The sequence below is a fragment of the Mus musculus genome, chromosome 11, assembly GCF_000001635.26.
Source record: "Mus musculus strain C57BL/6J chromosome 11, GRCm38.p6 C57BL/6J".
Taxonomy (NCBI): domain Eukaryota; kingdom Metazoa; phylum Chordata; class Mammalia; order Rodentia; family Muridae; genus Mus; species Mus musculus.
In genome coordinates, this window is record NC_000077.6 from 79,774,193 (window position 1) to 79,789,120 (window position 14,928).

General features: G+C 47.6%; 1 long non-coding RNA gene across 3 annotated transcripts in view; it reads right to left on the bottom strand.

The window, feature by feature from the left end:
* Positions 1–14,928, bottom strand: part of 9130204K15Rik — a 50,885-nt gene that overhangs the window by 28,376 nt on the left and 7,581 nt on the right. The window contains exons 3-4 of one of the 3 annotated variants that reach the window (XR_001780100.2): positions 14,117–14,227; positions 7,780–8,364 (exon numbers count right to left, since the gene is read on the bottom strand). The exons of 1 other annotated variant lie outside the window; for it this stretch is intronic. This is a non-coding gene — a long non-coding RNA (RIKEN cDNA 9130204K15 gene). Of the gene's footprint in view, positions 1–7,779; positions 8,365–14,116; positions 14,228–14,928 lie in introns of those variants that run through there. One more of the 3 variants, XR_001780099.2, reaches the window with a different exon arrangement.

The window sequence follows — 14,928 nt, forward strand, 5'->3', positions numbered from 1 at the left end:
CTGCGCCGAATGAGAAAAATGGATTCAGGACGCCAGGTCTGTGGAGAGGGAGAGAGGGTAGTTGGGGCGGGGGATGAGGGATGACTCCAGCAAGAGCTCGCAGGGAACCTCAGGCATAGCTCTGTGTTCATGTTCCTCTCAGGGAGATGTGGAATAGGAGAGGTAAACAAGGAGACCTTGGCAGAACAGGGATGGGAGCAAGGATGCCAGTCACTCTCATGATGCAAATACTTCACAAAATACAGTGAAAGAAAGAGGCAGGGAAAGGAGGGAGCGACTCACCCCCTGGTCTCAGTTTCGAGAGGCCAATGCTCCACCCAAGATCATGGGGCTGGTAATGACAAAGTCTCAGTGGCCTCAGTGTCAGGGCAGGGCTGGATCCACAGTATCTGCAGTTCCTGGAGCCTTGCACCTGACTCCCTGGCTCAGGCAGGTATAAGGTCTGGGGGCACTGACTGGGGTCAAGGTCATAAGCCTGTTGCTTCCTATGGTCTAGATATTTGTGTTATGTTCTCTACTTTCTTCTCCTGTCTGTCTGTCTCTCTGTCCCTGTCTGTTTGTGTCTCTATCTTTATCTGACCCTGTCTCTCTCTGTCTCTCTGTCTCTGTCTCTCTGTCTCTCTGTCTCTCTCTCTCTCACACACACACACACAGCCTTTAGGACATAGTCAGGGCCTCAAAGCCGAGCCTATATAGGCAGACCCCTCATGCTTTCTACTGTCTGGGAACATAGTGAGAGTCCACCATCTATGAGCCAGGAAATTAGCCCTCCTCAGACCTAGAATCTGCAGGCATCTTGATATTGGATTTCCCCACCTTCAGGGCTGTGAAATAGAATTCTGTTGTGTCTAAGTTGCATAGCCTAGAGTAGTTTGTTGTAGCAGCCTTATCTGACTGAGAAAGCTTGCGATGTTTGGACAGTGCTTGAAGAGCTGGCATCTGGAGGGTCAAGGGGAGCACTGAGGCAGGACAGGCAAGTTCCACAGAGCAGAAGTGGGGAGCCCCTGCAAACACACACACATACACACCTGTCCATTCCTGCCATCCCTGATCCCTTGAGTCCAGGAGTGGCAGTCTGAACTATCAAGGCTAGATCTCCCAGGTCCTTCAGGCCAGGACTTCTTACGTGTTTCCACTCCCTGTTTTTGCCTGAGTAATTTTTATGTGACCCTAGGTATGTAGATATGCAAAGTAGGTATACAAACCAAACATTTACTGATATCAAATCATTGATTTAAAACAATTCTTTGGTATACATGTAACTTAACTATTTATTAAAGATAAAACAAATTTATATACTAATACGTCCTTGCTTATTTTACAAAAAGAATATTGACCAAACATCAATACCCCAGGATACAGGGCATCTCACTGTTTATGGAGTTGGCCAATATTTTGATTTTATCACTGTCAATGTGAGGAATTGCCTTCCACAGAAATATATAGTACAAGATGGCAAAAGTATGTTTGGTTTCATTTGAGAAATTGTTGGAAATTCTGTCCTAATCTCAAGCCAAAATTCTTTAAACATTGCTTCTGAAGCTCAAGCCAGCAACTCAAACAGCAAGTTTTAAAGCCAAACATTCGAATGCAATCCAACCCAAAGACACACTAATTTGATATGTACTGAGGAACGAAGGTAGAAAAATGGGAAAATACTTCATTTTCCATAATTAAACCACTACATTTCCATAAGAGAAGAAAACTTTATACATACAGTAAAAACACCGTGATCCATGACATACTGTGGTCTCTAACCTTACCTGAGAGGTTCTAGGCAACATTCAGAAACATTTAGTGAGTGGCTTCAAGGATCCTTGCAGGATGCAAGTGTTATGAGTTCAGAACCAAGGCTATGAAGAAATGCTACAAAGTCACGTGGGCAAGCACCTCCAGAAACATCTCTGATTCATTACTGTTTGCTTTTGAATGAATATTTCTGTCTATGCACATCTAGAAACCATTATTGTTGCCAAGTTGGGATTTTCGTTGGTTTTTTTTTTTAAGATTTATTTATTTGTTTGTTTGTTTGTTTATTATATGTAAGTACACGGTAGCTATCTTCAGACACTCTAGAAGAGGGTGCCAGATCTCATTACAGATGGTTGTGAGCCATCATGTGGTTGCTGGGAATTGAACTCAGGACCTTCGGAAGAGCAGTCAGTGCTCTTAACTGCTGAGCCATCTCTCCAGCCCCTTGTTTTTGTTTGTTAAACTTAACACATCTAATTTAAGAATCCAGGCTCCCAGGCCTGTAGATGGCTCAATGGGTAAAGGTGCCTGCTGCCTGACCATGAAGCCTGATAACCTGGGTTCAATCGCCAGAACCTCGTAACTGGAGGAAAAGAACGAACTCTGTAAGGTTATCCCCAAATTTCCACCCTCGCACACACAAACACACAAATAAAAAGGTTTTAAAAACTAAAGAAGCTGGGCTCTAGGGGAGGGTCAGCTGGGTGTGAATTCTGATCATCCGTACTATTTGATTGTTTAGGCAGAATCTCTTTATGTGGCCCAGACTCGCCTCTAACCTAAGACCTTTCTGTCTCAGCATCTGCAGGGCTGGAATTTCAGGCATGTGCTGCCAGGCCTGCCTGCGGAGGATTCTGATCTGTTCTTTGTTCATTCTGAAGGGGCTGATCGTGCAGAGGTGTTACCAGTGGCTAGGGTCTGTACAGAGTTTCCCAGTTCTTGGCTTAAGAATGGAAGAGAGAGACACAGATTTGCAACGCTACAGAACAGTTGATATGTTGTCAAGAGTGACAAAAGCCACCAGAGTTAGAGAGTACACAGCGCTTTTTTACGGGTCCCATCAGAAGCTCACTAAGGATGTGTATTGAGTAGTTTTCTGTTTTGATGGGCAAACCTTTGTTACACAATTTCCCTCCATGGCTCCAGTTCCCTTCTCATAGTGCACCTGACTTAAGTCATCTCTCACTCAATTACGCAAAGGCATATGATGGTTGATAGAAGATCCTTCCTAAAAGGTGTCACTTAGAGGACACCATTTGTCTTATGGTGCTCACACCCAAAACCAGTCTAGGTCAGATCTGGTCCCCCTACCCTTATACAGAACATAACTGGAGTACTGATCCGAAGGAACCTATGTTGATGGTTGTTAAGGAGAAGGGGATCTTATTCCATTGTTCAAAGAGTAGCGTGCATGTGGCTTGATGCAGGTGGGGATCTTAACTTGTTAGCAGGTTCTAGACACCCTGTTCAGAGAGGTAAACTGTGTATATAGGCAATACAGGTAAGGGTCTCAGGCTGCCGGGTATATTATTACAAGAGGGATGTTTGTACAGCCCAAGCCAAGTAGAGTCCCAGTTTGCTCAACCATCCCCTATGCTTGCCTGCTTCAGAGGATGACTCTCAGAGACCTGCACCCCCAGAAGAGCCTACATCAAAGCTGTCCAGCTGCTGCTTTAAGAAACAGAAAACATCCACAGATACCTCTGTCCCCTCTCCCCTGCTTTCTCCTCCCTCTGTTTCTGCAGCAGCCACCTCCAAGCCCTGTGCCCTGACTATCTCATCCTTCAGTTTGTTTGGAAGCTGGTATTGTATTCACCAAGGAGCCTGGCAAACATCACCTTTGCTTACCACACCAGGCCTGGCAGAGGCAGCATTGAAAGCCAAGGAAGAAATTCAGAACTGACCCTGAAGCAGTCATTCACCCCCCTTTCCTCACCCCCACCCCACCACATTCACCTAAACAGAAAGCCTCACTTTGCCCCTTTGTAGAGGAAATTTATTTTGGGGGTTAGAATCCAGGATCCCAACTTCCCTAGATCTCGGAGTCTACACTGCAGAATGGGGGTGGGGAGCACAGAGACCTTGTCATGAGGCAGCTGAGTAGCCTGACTGACACCTGACCAGTGTCTTCTGGGACGAAGCCTTTGACATTTCAAGCAGCTTGTCTTGTTGTGAAGAGTTACCCTACACACTGTGGGGTACTTAACATCCCTGGCTGCTGGCCAGTCAATGTCAGCTGTGCCCTTGGTTCCTGGGACAACAAGAATCTGCAGGCAGATTGCCCAAGAGAGTTATCTCCCAGTGGTGACAACTACACTTCCTGATGGCAGCGACCATGTCCTTGAGCTTACAAAGGCTTTTTAATGGGTTTACTCCTTCCTTAAATCTTTTTAAAAAGTAAGTGTGTGTGTGTGTGTGTGTGTGTGTGTGTGTGTGTGTGTGTGTGCAAGTAAGTGCCAGTACCCACAAGGTCAGAGGCTTAAGATTCCATGCAGATGGAGTTGTGGGTGATTGTAAGTTGCCTAATATGGGTGCTAGTACCAAACTCAGGTTCTCTGAAAGAGTAGTGCATGCTCCTAACTGCGGAGCCATCTCTCTGGTTCCTGGATTTTAGTGTTTGATGACCGCAGTACACACACCTCCTGCCGCCTCCAGTCATGTGGTGATGTCCTCACCCAGGCTGCAGGCAGGGTGCCATTACCTTGTAAGTTCCCCAGATCCACTCAGTCACAGCTGGCTGTGGTGGAGTGAGGTGTGATGAAGGAGGGTAGCAATATCCAGGGTGATACCACAAAGCTTCAGGGCAGAGTGACATGACTCTGTCAGTCAGACTGGCCTGACTCCAGGCCAAATAGTCTGCTCTCCTCTGTCACCCAGCCAGCTGGTGTGATCCTGGGTCAGCTCTGTCTGGAAGGGACTGTGGACATGTCGACACACGTTTACTTCAGGACCCATGGCCTCTCCAGGGGCCATAGCACGTTCTGGAAATGCTGCTATTACAGACGCTGGCCCCTTGGGCAAGAGTGTTACCCACCCATCCCTCTCAGCCCTTTTTCTCATCTTCACTTAGATTGATGTTCATGCTGAAAGCAAGGTGTAGCTAGAGATCACTAGAGATCGCACAGCAGGCAGTATGCTGGGCTGGGTCTTACTTCCTCATCTCTCTTCCCAGGAGTGGCTGGCTGAAAAGGAGGGCCCAGTCCCTGCTCAGGGAGTGATCAAATGCGTAGATTTTGGCAAACTACTTTAATCCTTTGAGCATTCAATTGTCAAATAGACATCATAACCATAGCGATCCTTCCTGCCCTCTGGGAGCTCTTGGGACAACCCAGTGACCTAAGGACTGTGTGGCCTTTCTGAAGGCTTGAGGGTCAGCATGGCTTCCTGCCTGTCAGAATTCTAGCCTGAGACAGAGCAGGAGCTGAGCAGGCCCTCCAGTCCCTTTTTGCTGGTCCCTTTATGGGGACAGCTCACTGGCTTCCAGGTACAATTTTCATCCAATTACCCTAATTTTTTTTTTCCCAATGAGAAGCCTTTTCTCTTTGCTACGTAAATTCCATCAGGTTGCTAAGATTGACACTTTTCTCTATTTTCTGTTTCCTCCTCCTAAGGACAGGAGGATCTCTTCCACCCTTTCCCCTTACCCAGCAAGCTTGCTTTCTGAGAAGGATTGATTACTGAGGTGTGGGAGAGCAGCCAGGGACAAATATCACCATCGGAGAGAATCCTCCAGTTGTACAACCAGGAAGAGATTTCTCTCCCCACAGCCCCCACACCAGCTTACTTCCCTGGGAACACATTAGTCAAGCCAACTGGGCGACACATCTCTAAGTACAGTAAAGACCCCACTTGCTGATCTGGTGGTCCAGTAGTGAGCACCCTTGGGCCCGTCTGAGTCATCCCTTGTGGATCAGGAGATGGGCGTGCTCTCAATACAAGTCATTCCCTCCAGATGCGACCAAAACCCACAGCTGCCTCTGCCTTTTCACCCTTTCAAGGGCTTGCTGCCAAAGCCAAGCCAGCTTTGATTGATGTGGCTTAATCCTATTGTGTTGTTCTCATAAAACTCACTAATCCCCAGGACACTAAAGCTCAAAGCCTGTGCATGGCCTCTTCCTCCAGGAAGTTGCTTTCCTCAAGTCTCAGCTGCGAGAAGACACTCTGTCCTTGAGAGGTTATGGGGTTTTTTTGCTCTATGCTATAGATTTGGTCCTGAAAATTGTGTGCCACTGATCCCCAAGATTTAAGTAGCGATTAATTGGCAACTGCAACAGCTCTGTTCTCTGCAGACATCACGTTTATCCGGGCCCACTCTCACCTATGCCACCCCTCTACAGCTTTTACCAGTCTGACTCCTTGTTTTAGTCCCACAGTGTCTGTCACAAAGTGAATGACCAAATGAGTCAGGCTTCATCACCTTTCACCTTAACCTGACCACTGGCTCCCAGTTGAGCCAGAATGGAAGCTTCTTTGAGGGATAAAGCTTCAGGGTCACTACCACAACTTAATCTACTATTGGTTCACACCCAGCAGCCACATGAGACTTAGTGCATAAATGATCGGTGTTGAACTTGATCTCAGAATATATTCAGAAAAGTGCTCACTATACACACACACACACACACACACACATATATATACACACACACATATATACATATACACATACATATATACACACATATATACATATATATGTACACACACACACACATATATATATATATATATATATATACTCTTGAAGTACTGCTTTTGTGGGCGTGGTACTGGAGATGCTACACAGGCCTTGTAAGCATTCTCCTACTAAACTATGATACACCACCAACTCCACCAGGTAGCCAGGCCAGCTAAGACTTACCGATTAAAGGTGGTCTATTCTATGGAGCTCAGTGCTTGGTGTTCTCAGGGTCCTCATGCCTATTAGCACATTTCTTACATCAAGCAGGAGAGCCTCATTCTTAACCAAGTCCTTTGGGGCTCTGGGCATGTGATTTCCTTGCCTTAGATCTGCTGTCTCGCCAAAGTAGCCATCTCTGCTGTCCTTACACTCACGGAGGACGCAATGACAAGTTCTTCTTGGCAGATAACTCAGGGGCCAGAGAACCAAGTGCTCCTGCCTCTCCCCAATGTCTCTTGCTCTCAAGAACTTGCTATGGGGTCAAGTAAAGATATAGCTGGGCAATGGAACATGGCGATTATTACTCTAGCAGATACTCACTGACTCTTGAAACCCTTCACGGGAAAAATCTTATAGCAACAAGAGTCACAGGCATGGAAACGCATGTGGGAAGATGTCATGCATATATAATAAAATTGTATTTAAGGTCACAATCTTAACTAGGTATCTTCAATCCTCATGACTCATACATAGATTGTGTGGTTTTGTACGCGCCTACTTGATAATATCTACTCATAATGCCCAAATGGATACTTTTGCTAGCGGGCTCAGTGGGAAACTCCCATAGCATTCCACACCTGCTGACTGCATAGCCGACCTGGTTCCCCAGTTTCCTGTCACTCCAGGAGCAAACCAGCATCTTTCTAATGGAGTCATATTATGGTTCATATTATCCAGAGCCATATATAATATATGGTGCATAAATACATGTATGTGGTACATATGCATCTGGTGTGTGTGTGTGACATATACATATTATCAATTGGACAGGATCTAGAATCACATAGGGGACAAACCTCTGTCTGTGGGTAAATTTCTAGATTAGGTTAGCTGTGGTAGGGAGACCCACCCTAAATGTGGGTGGCTCTAACCCATGAGCTGGGGTCCCAGACTAGGTAAGATTACTTTTTTGTTTGTTTGTTTGGTTTGGTTTGGTTTGGTTTGGTTTTTCAAGACAGTGTTTCTCTGTGTAGCCCTGGCTGTCCTGGAACTCACTCTGTAGACCAGGCTGGCCTCGAACTCAGAAATCCACCTGCCTCTGCCACCCAAGTGCTGGGATTAAAGGCGTGCGCCACCACTGCCTGGCTTAAGATTTCTATTGCTGTGAAAAAACACCAAGACCAAAATCAACCTGGGGTAGAAAAGGTTTATTTCAACTTATAGTTCCACAGGCCAGTCTGTCACTGAGGAAGTTAGGACAGGGACTCAAGCAGGCTAGGAACCTAGAGGCAGGAGCAGATACAAAGGCCACAGGGAAAGACTGCTTACTAGCTTCATACTCGTCAGCCTGCTTTCTTACAGCACCGCCAGCCCAGCGGTGGCAACGTCCACAATGGGCTGGGCCCTCCATTATCAATCAGTAACCAAGAAAATCCCCTCCAGGCTGGCCTACAGCCTGCTCTTACAGAGGCATTTTTCTTTACTGAGGTTCCCTCCTCTCACATAACCCTAGCTTGTACTAATTTGACATAAAACTAGCCAGCGGTGGGTAAAGGGCTTGCCATGCAAGCATGGGGGCCTGGGTTTGAGTCTCCAGGATCCGTGTAAAGCTAAACATGGTAGTGAGGTCCCAGAACTCCTGTGGCAAGGTGGAAGGCAGAATCAAGAGAATCCTCAGAAGCCCGATGTTCAACCAGTCCTCCAAACACCGTGACAGATGACAAATGGAACTTCAGGCTTCTGATGCGCATGCAAGCATACGTGCACCAAGACTGTAAAAAGGGAGAAATCCAGATGAGCATCCCCTTCATCTTCCCCTGCTTCCCGACTCCAGACTCGGTTGAACTAGTTCAAACCCCACCGCCATGATTCTCTGCCAGGATGAACTGCACCCTCTGTCTTAGTTAGGGTTTTACTGCTGTGAACAGAAACCATGACCAAGGCAAGTCTTATAAAAACACAACATTTGATTGTGGCTGGCTTACAGGTTCAGAGGTTCAGTCCAGTATTATCAAGGTGGGAGCATGGCAGCATCCAGGCAGGCATGGCGCAGGAGGAGCTGAGAGTTCTATGTCTTCATCCAAAGGCTGCTAGTGGAAGACTGACTTCCAGGCAACTAGGGTGAGGGTCTTAAGCCCACACCCACCATGACACACCTACTCCAACCAGGTCACACCTATTCCAACAAAGCCACACCTCCAAATGGTGCCACTCCCTGATCCAAGAATATACAAACCATCACACCTTCCAACGGGGAGAGCCCAAAACAAACCCTTCCTGCCTTCAGTTGCTGTTGTCAGGAACCGCATCTCAGAAACAAGAAAGGTAAGAAATGCCAAGTGCACAGGTGAGTGGTTGTAGAGTTTTAGAGGAGATTTCCTGGAGGAGGACCCCAAGGATGGGCTAGACCTGAAGGGTGACTGAGCATTTGTCATGAGAACAGAAGAGGAAGTAAATTCCAGGTAGGCAGACAGCAACTCACGTGCTAGCATGGAAGAATGACCAATAGGGCACATTGGGGGCATTCTAAGCTACTCGGAGAGGCCGGAGTTTATGGCAGGTAGGGGCGGGGGCGGGATGGAGATGGGACTTCAAGAGCAGGCTGCAGCTGCTGGGATGAGGAAAGGACCAACTCCCTCCCCCCCCCCCACCATTCTTTCTAGTGGTCCGTGAGACCCCAATCCACACACTCCTCCACACCCGGAGCAACCAACTTCCACCTGAGGGATCTGATTTCTCTCAGATCAGTGTGGTCCACACCACATCAAGCCAAATGGACCTGCTGCCAGGTAAAGAAAATCAGTGCAGTTTCTTCTAATGACTTAGGGCAGCACCTCACAGGACACTAGCTGGGTTTCCCGGACACTCGGAATGGGAATACAATCACAGAGAAGCCTGAGCATCTCAGTCTGCTCAGGTTGCCAGGGCGACAGACCTCAGACCAGGACACTTCATTGTATCTTCAGAACCTGAAGACTAGATCAGGGTGACTGACAGATGGCCACCTGGCTGGGCACTCACACACTATGAAGAACGAATGTTTTCTCTTCAAGGAAGACTACAGTCCTTTGAAATCAGCTCCCCCCTCTGTAAGCTTAGGCACTTCCCTAAAGACCTCGCTTGAGCTATACTCAGTGTATGAGCTGGGGGTGGAGGGATGCCACACAACTCAGTTCCTAACACAGACCTCTCAGGAGCTTCTCTGAGTGGAAAGGAGCCAGCATGGTGGGAGAAACCAGCTTTCCCAGTCTGTTCTTAGTAGGCAGAGGGGTTGTGGTGAGTCCTGTGGTCAGACCCCCCCCCCCCAGGTTTCTCCTAGCATGGTGATTCTCTGAGGCTCTTTCCTGGGGAGCAGCAGGGAGAAGGCTTTTCAGCTCATAGCATCCCCAAGGAAAGGTCAGGTCACAAGGAACTACTGTTTTCCTTCTAGCTTCTCCATGAATATGCTTGGCGCAGAGACTGTCTGCTGTCATGGAGACAGCTTGTTGTGGTGATAGGCCTGAGAGACCCCTGCTGGCTCTGCAGCATCCTGGGGGAAGCTGGATGCTGGAGGGCAGGGGAATAGAAGGATTCAATGGGAGACAGGTCCAGGACCAACAAGTCTTCTAGGCGCATCTGATAAGGGGGATAAGGAGAAGCGAAGGGTCCCACCAGTCACTGGCTGACCTCTGGCTGTTCCAGTGCTTTCTCGTCTGACCTGTGTTCCCTGTTACCTGGCCACAAGTTGAAGATCATTTCTATCAGAGTTAACTTCTGTAGGCTGAGAGTTTAGCAAAAGTCAATCTAGGGCGGGAAGATAGCTCAGCTGGGAAGGGGCTTGCCACAGAACTATGAGGGCCTGAGTTTGCTTCCCCAGCATCCATGGGGATGGAGATGGGGAAGCTAACCAGGTTTAGTGGCAAGCACTTGTTATTCCAGGTCTGGGAGGCAGAGACAGATGGATTTCTGGGACGATCTTGCTAGCACCCACGTCTAATCAGTGTACCCCAAGTCTCTGGGAGATCTTGTCTCAAAAACCAAGGCATGTGTATACACACACACACACACACACACACACACACACACACACACACACACTATTTCTCAAATACATACATGTATATGCTTTACAAATTACTTTAAAGGAAAAAAAAATCAGCCTTGAAGCTCCAAACCTTCAGATATAAGTGCAGCTCTCACCCAGCAGCAAAGCAGCTTATTTTCTCAGTAGACAGAGATCCTGACAAAGTCACAGTTGACTCATATTCAGGGGACACCTGTGTGGTGCCCAGCCCTAGCCAATGCATCTACAGCATAACCCTTACACATAAAGTTTGGGAAACATTACAGAAGAGGGGGTGGAAAGTTCTCAGAGCCAGATGACCAAGAAGTCTGCTGCAAGATTGGGTCTTTTAGTATGACAGGTAAGCTATACCCAGGAAATCTGAACAATGTGACTGCTTAAATAAGACCAAACAGCAGCTGACATGTCACCATGGATGGGGGAAAATGCACAGGCCCCACCTTTAGATGAAGAGCTACAGGCAATTAAAATCCACTAGGGGAGGGAGAGTCTTCCCAAGACATGAGTCCCCTAAATGCTTATTCAATCCCATGTTCATCCCTAAATATATGTGCATATAGGCAACACTAAACAGACTCAGCAGGTTGCATTTACATATGTCTTCATATATAAGTAACAATAGTAATTAGAGAATAATTAGAATAAAAGGTATGAATTTAAAAGAGTTGGGGGTTTGGGAGGGGTTGGGGTGAGAGGAAGGGAAGAAATGATATAACTATGTTCTAATAAGTTTATTAAAAGACTGACAGTACTATCAAACTATTAAATAATATTACAAATATTTAGCTGAGGTTTTTATTCAGTTCATATTATATTAGTTGTTAATAGAGATTGTATTGCAAACAAAAATACCCCAAAGTTTCAGTTGACTTTTAATGATCAAACTCACACATACAAACCTATCTGGAAGCCTTGTGTGGTGGCTCACATGTGTAATCCCAGCACTCAGGAGGCAGAACATGCAGAATTGAGTGCAGAAGACCCTACTGAGCAGGTCTCATTTAGGAGGATGAGGAATCGGGGCAGAATAGCAGTCCAGGCAGCCTTTGGAAGCCAGTCTTCTAGCCTTCAGATGAAGATGTACAACTCTCAGCTCCTCCTGCACCATGCCTACCTGGATGCTGGCACGCTCCCACCTTGATGATAAAGGACTGAGCCTCTGAACCTGTAAGCCAGCTCCAATCAAATGTTGTCCTGTATCAGTTGCCTTGGTCATGGTGTCTCTTCACAACAGTAAAACCCTAACTGATACAGCCACTAAGATGACAGTTGTGGGGACTCCTGAGCCACAAGGATGACTCCTGTACATCCACTGACTGGCCTGAGTTCCTAGTGGGAAGTACTTTGGGGCCAGGGCGCCCATGACTACAAATCTCCAGGATCCCGGGCACTCAGTGGGTTAGTTATCCATAAGTGTAAGATCCAGTCTTGCTCAACACAGTCCCCACTAGAGCTGCTTTGGAGTGTCTGTCCGCATCTCCCTCTCTGGGAACTACTCATTTAGTGACCCCTGAGTCACCATGTTTGTAACCATGGCTCACTACTCCTTATCCATGTATATGATTGACTGACAGCTAGTCACCTGGCCAAAGAGGAACCAATCTATTGGCTGTCTGCACTAGTTAGTTTTATGTCAACTTGACACAGGCTAGAGTCATTTGAGAGATGGAACCTCACTTGGGAAAATGCCTCTATAACCACTGGCAAGCCTGTGGGTCATTTTCTGTGATTGATGGGAGAGGGCACTGCCTACTGTAGATGAGGCCACCACTGGGCTGGTGGGCCTGGGTTCTGGAAGAGAGCTGAGCAAGGCATGGGGAACAAGTTAGTAAGTTCTGCATCAGCTCCTGCACCCAGGTTCCTGCCCTGCTTGAGTTCCTGCCCTGACTTCCTTCAGTGACAGAATACGATGTAGAAGTATAAGCCCTTCCTTCCCAAGCTGCTATTGGGTCATGGTGTTTCATCACAGCAACAGTGATCCTAGCTAAGACATTATCCAAGGGCCAATCGATTTTGATCTTTCAAACAACTGAATTTAGAGATCTGGAGAAGATTGGGTTCTAACTCTGGACAAGATTAGAGTTGTCTGGGCTGGACCATTTCTGAGCAAAATGAGGTGATCAAGGGATGATAAAGCAGCAGAAGTCAGCATCCCATGGATGGCTCACAGGCGCTTCGGAGACACTATCAGAAACTCTAAGTATTCATAACAGGAGTCTGAGAAGGAATGGAAAGAAGGAAGGCACACAGAGGATATCTCAGAATGTGGTGGCGACCTAAGCCTCCTTGTACATATGTAGCAGATGTGCAGCCTGGTCTTCATGTGGGTCCCAAACACGTGGAGCTGGGGCTATCCCAAAAGCCGTTGCCTGTACTTGGAATATATTCTAGCTGGATTGCCTTGTCTGGCCTCTGTGGGAGAGAATGTGTCCAGCCTCACAGAGACTTGATGTGTGAGGGTGGGGGGGATTTCCAGGGAGGGCCCATCTGCTCAGAGAAGGGGAGGGGAGATGAGGGGAAGGATTGTGGGGGGGGGGTCACTGAGAGGGGGCAGTGAGAAGGATGTAAAGTGAGTAAGTAAAAAATAAAAATTAACAACAACAACAAAAACAACAAAAGAACACAGTGGCTGAGTTGTTCAGTATTTGGTGAAAGATAAATTTACATACTCAAGAATCCCAAGGAATCCTAAACAGGATATGTGCAGATTACAAACCTAAGCACATAACCAGGCTACCAAAAACCAAACATAAAGTCAAAATTGTGAAAACAGCTAGCAACCAACAATGTAGCATATTTCATACAAGGAAACAATGAGATAAGTATCTACTTCAACTCATCAGAAAGACAGGAGGATCTTTAAAGCATGGGAGAACAACAAGAAAAAGACAACTGTTAATTCAAAATGTAATATCCACAAAAATCTTTTGTGTGTGTGTGTGTGTGAATAAAGGGAAATATTCATTCAGAAAACTGGAAACTATGGGAATCCACTGCAAAGGGGTCTACACAAAGGAAGGTCTTGGGTTGGGCTTGGGGATGCTATGGAGTGGAAACATTACAGGAAAGGGCAGAGGGCACAGAAATAGCAAGAGTTTGGCAGGAGTCCAACAACTTCCAGTAGCCCCAGCTGGCTGCTGAGCACAGAATTCTCAGGCCTCAGATTCTGACCCAGTACTGACAGGGCTTCTGGTACCAAGCACAGGGGTGCAGTATCAGGAAGGGGTCTAAGCCAAAGACCATCTTCTCTGACCTTGAAGTCAGCGCCCTTCTCTAAGTGGACTGGAGTGCTGCTAACTTCCAGACAGGTAGGACTGTGCAGGAATCACAGGGAGAGGCCAAAGACATCCCCACACCAGCCGTCTAGGCTTGCCAAGCCTTTTGGAGAAGACTCAGGCAAAACAGGTTAGAATTCTCTCGGGAGGGCCCAGGGAGCTCTGCCTCTGGCAGCCAGAGCCTACCTGGCAGACTGGTGTATTCAGTTCACACCGTGTTCCAAGGTGCAGGTTTGGGCCCAGAGAAGGGCACATGTGACAGACTTGGGTGTTTCTTTGGGACAAGCTGGCCCATGACTGGAGAGCAAAAGACAGAGGACATAGCCCCTATTAGTTTACCAGTTGTTCCCCAGCTTGGTTCTGCAACCACATTACCCAGACTCCTTTGCCTGCTGACTTTCTGACACTACCCACAGAAGGCCCTGGCAGGAGAAGCACCTGCAGGAGGGGACAAAGGTACTTTCTTTTATTTTTGTTGCTGGTTGTATTCCTGCCAGCACAGTCCAGCAGTGGAACTTGTTGTCCCTGTGTCCAGCTTCTGTCAGCCTTCCCGCAGAGCCAGGTGGCACAGCTCCCCCACAGGAGCAGCAGCAGCCTGGGGACTGGTCTTAGCTCCTAGGTCCCTGTCACCCGAGCCTCCTACATTCGGTTTCCTCAGCCCCTGTGCTGGGAGCCATTCCTAGTTATTTTCAAGGTGGCTTCTCTGGGGATCCAGTTTGTTTTTTCCTGTCCTCTTTAACCAAATCCTTAGTTTTCCTCCGTTGAGATCCTGCTGTGGCCTCTGTTGCCCTGACCTGCCCCGGGCTGATCCAGAGCCAGAGGGTCCTCCAGGGAGCCAGAGGGTCCTCCAGCGAGCCAGAGGGTCCTCCAGGGAGCCAGAGGGTCCTCCAGGGAGCCAGAGGGTCCTCCAGGGAGCCTACTGGGATTACCAGAAGCAGAGTTGGATGAGAGGGGAAGGAAGAGCCTACCTATCATGCCCTGGTTGAGTTTGGGCTGGT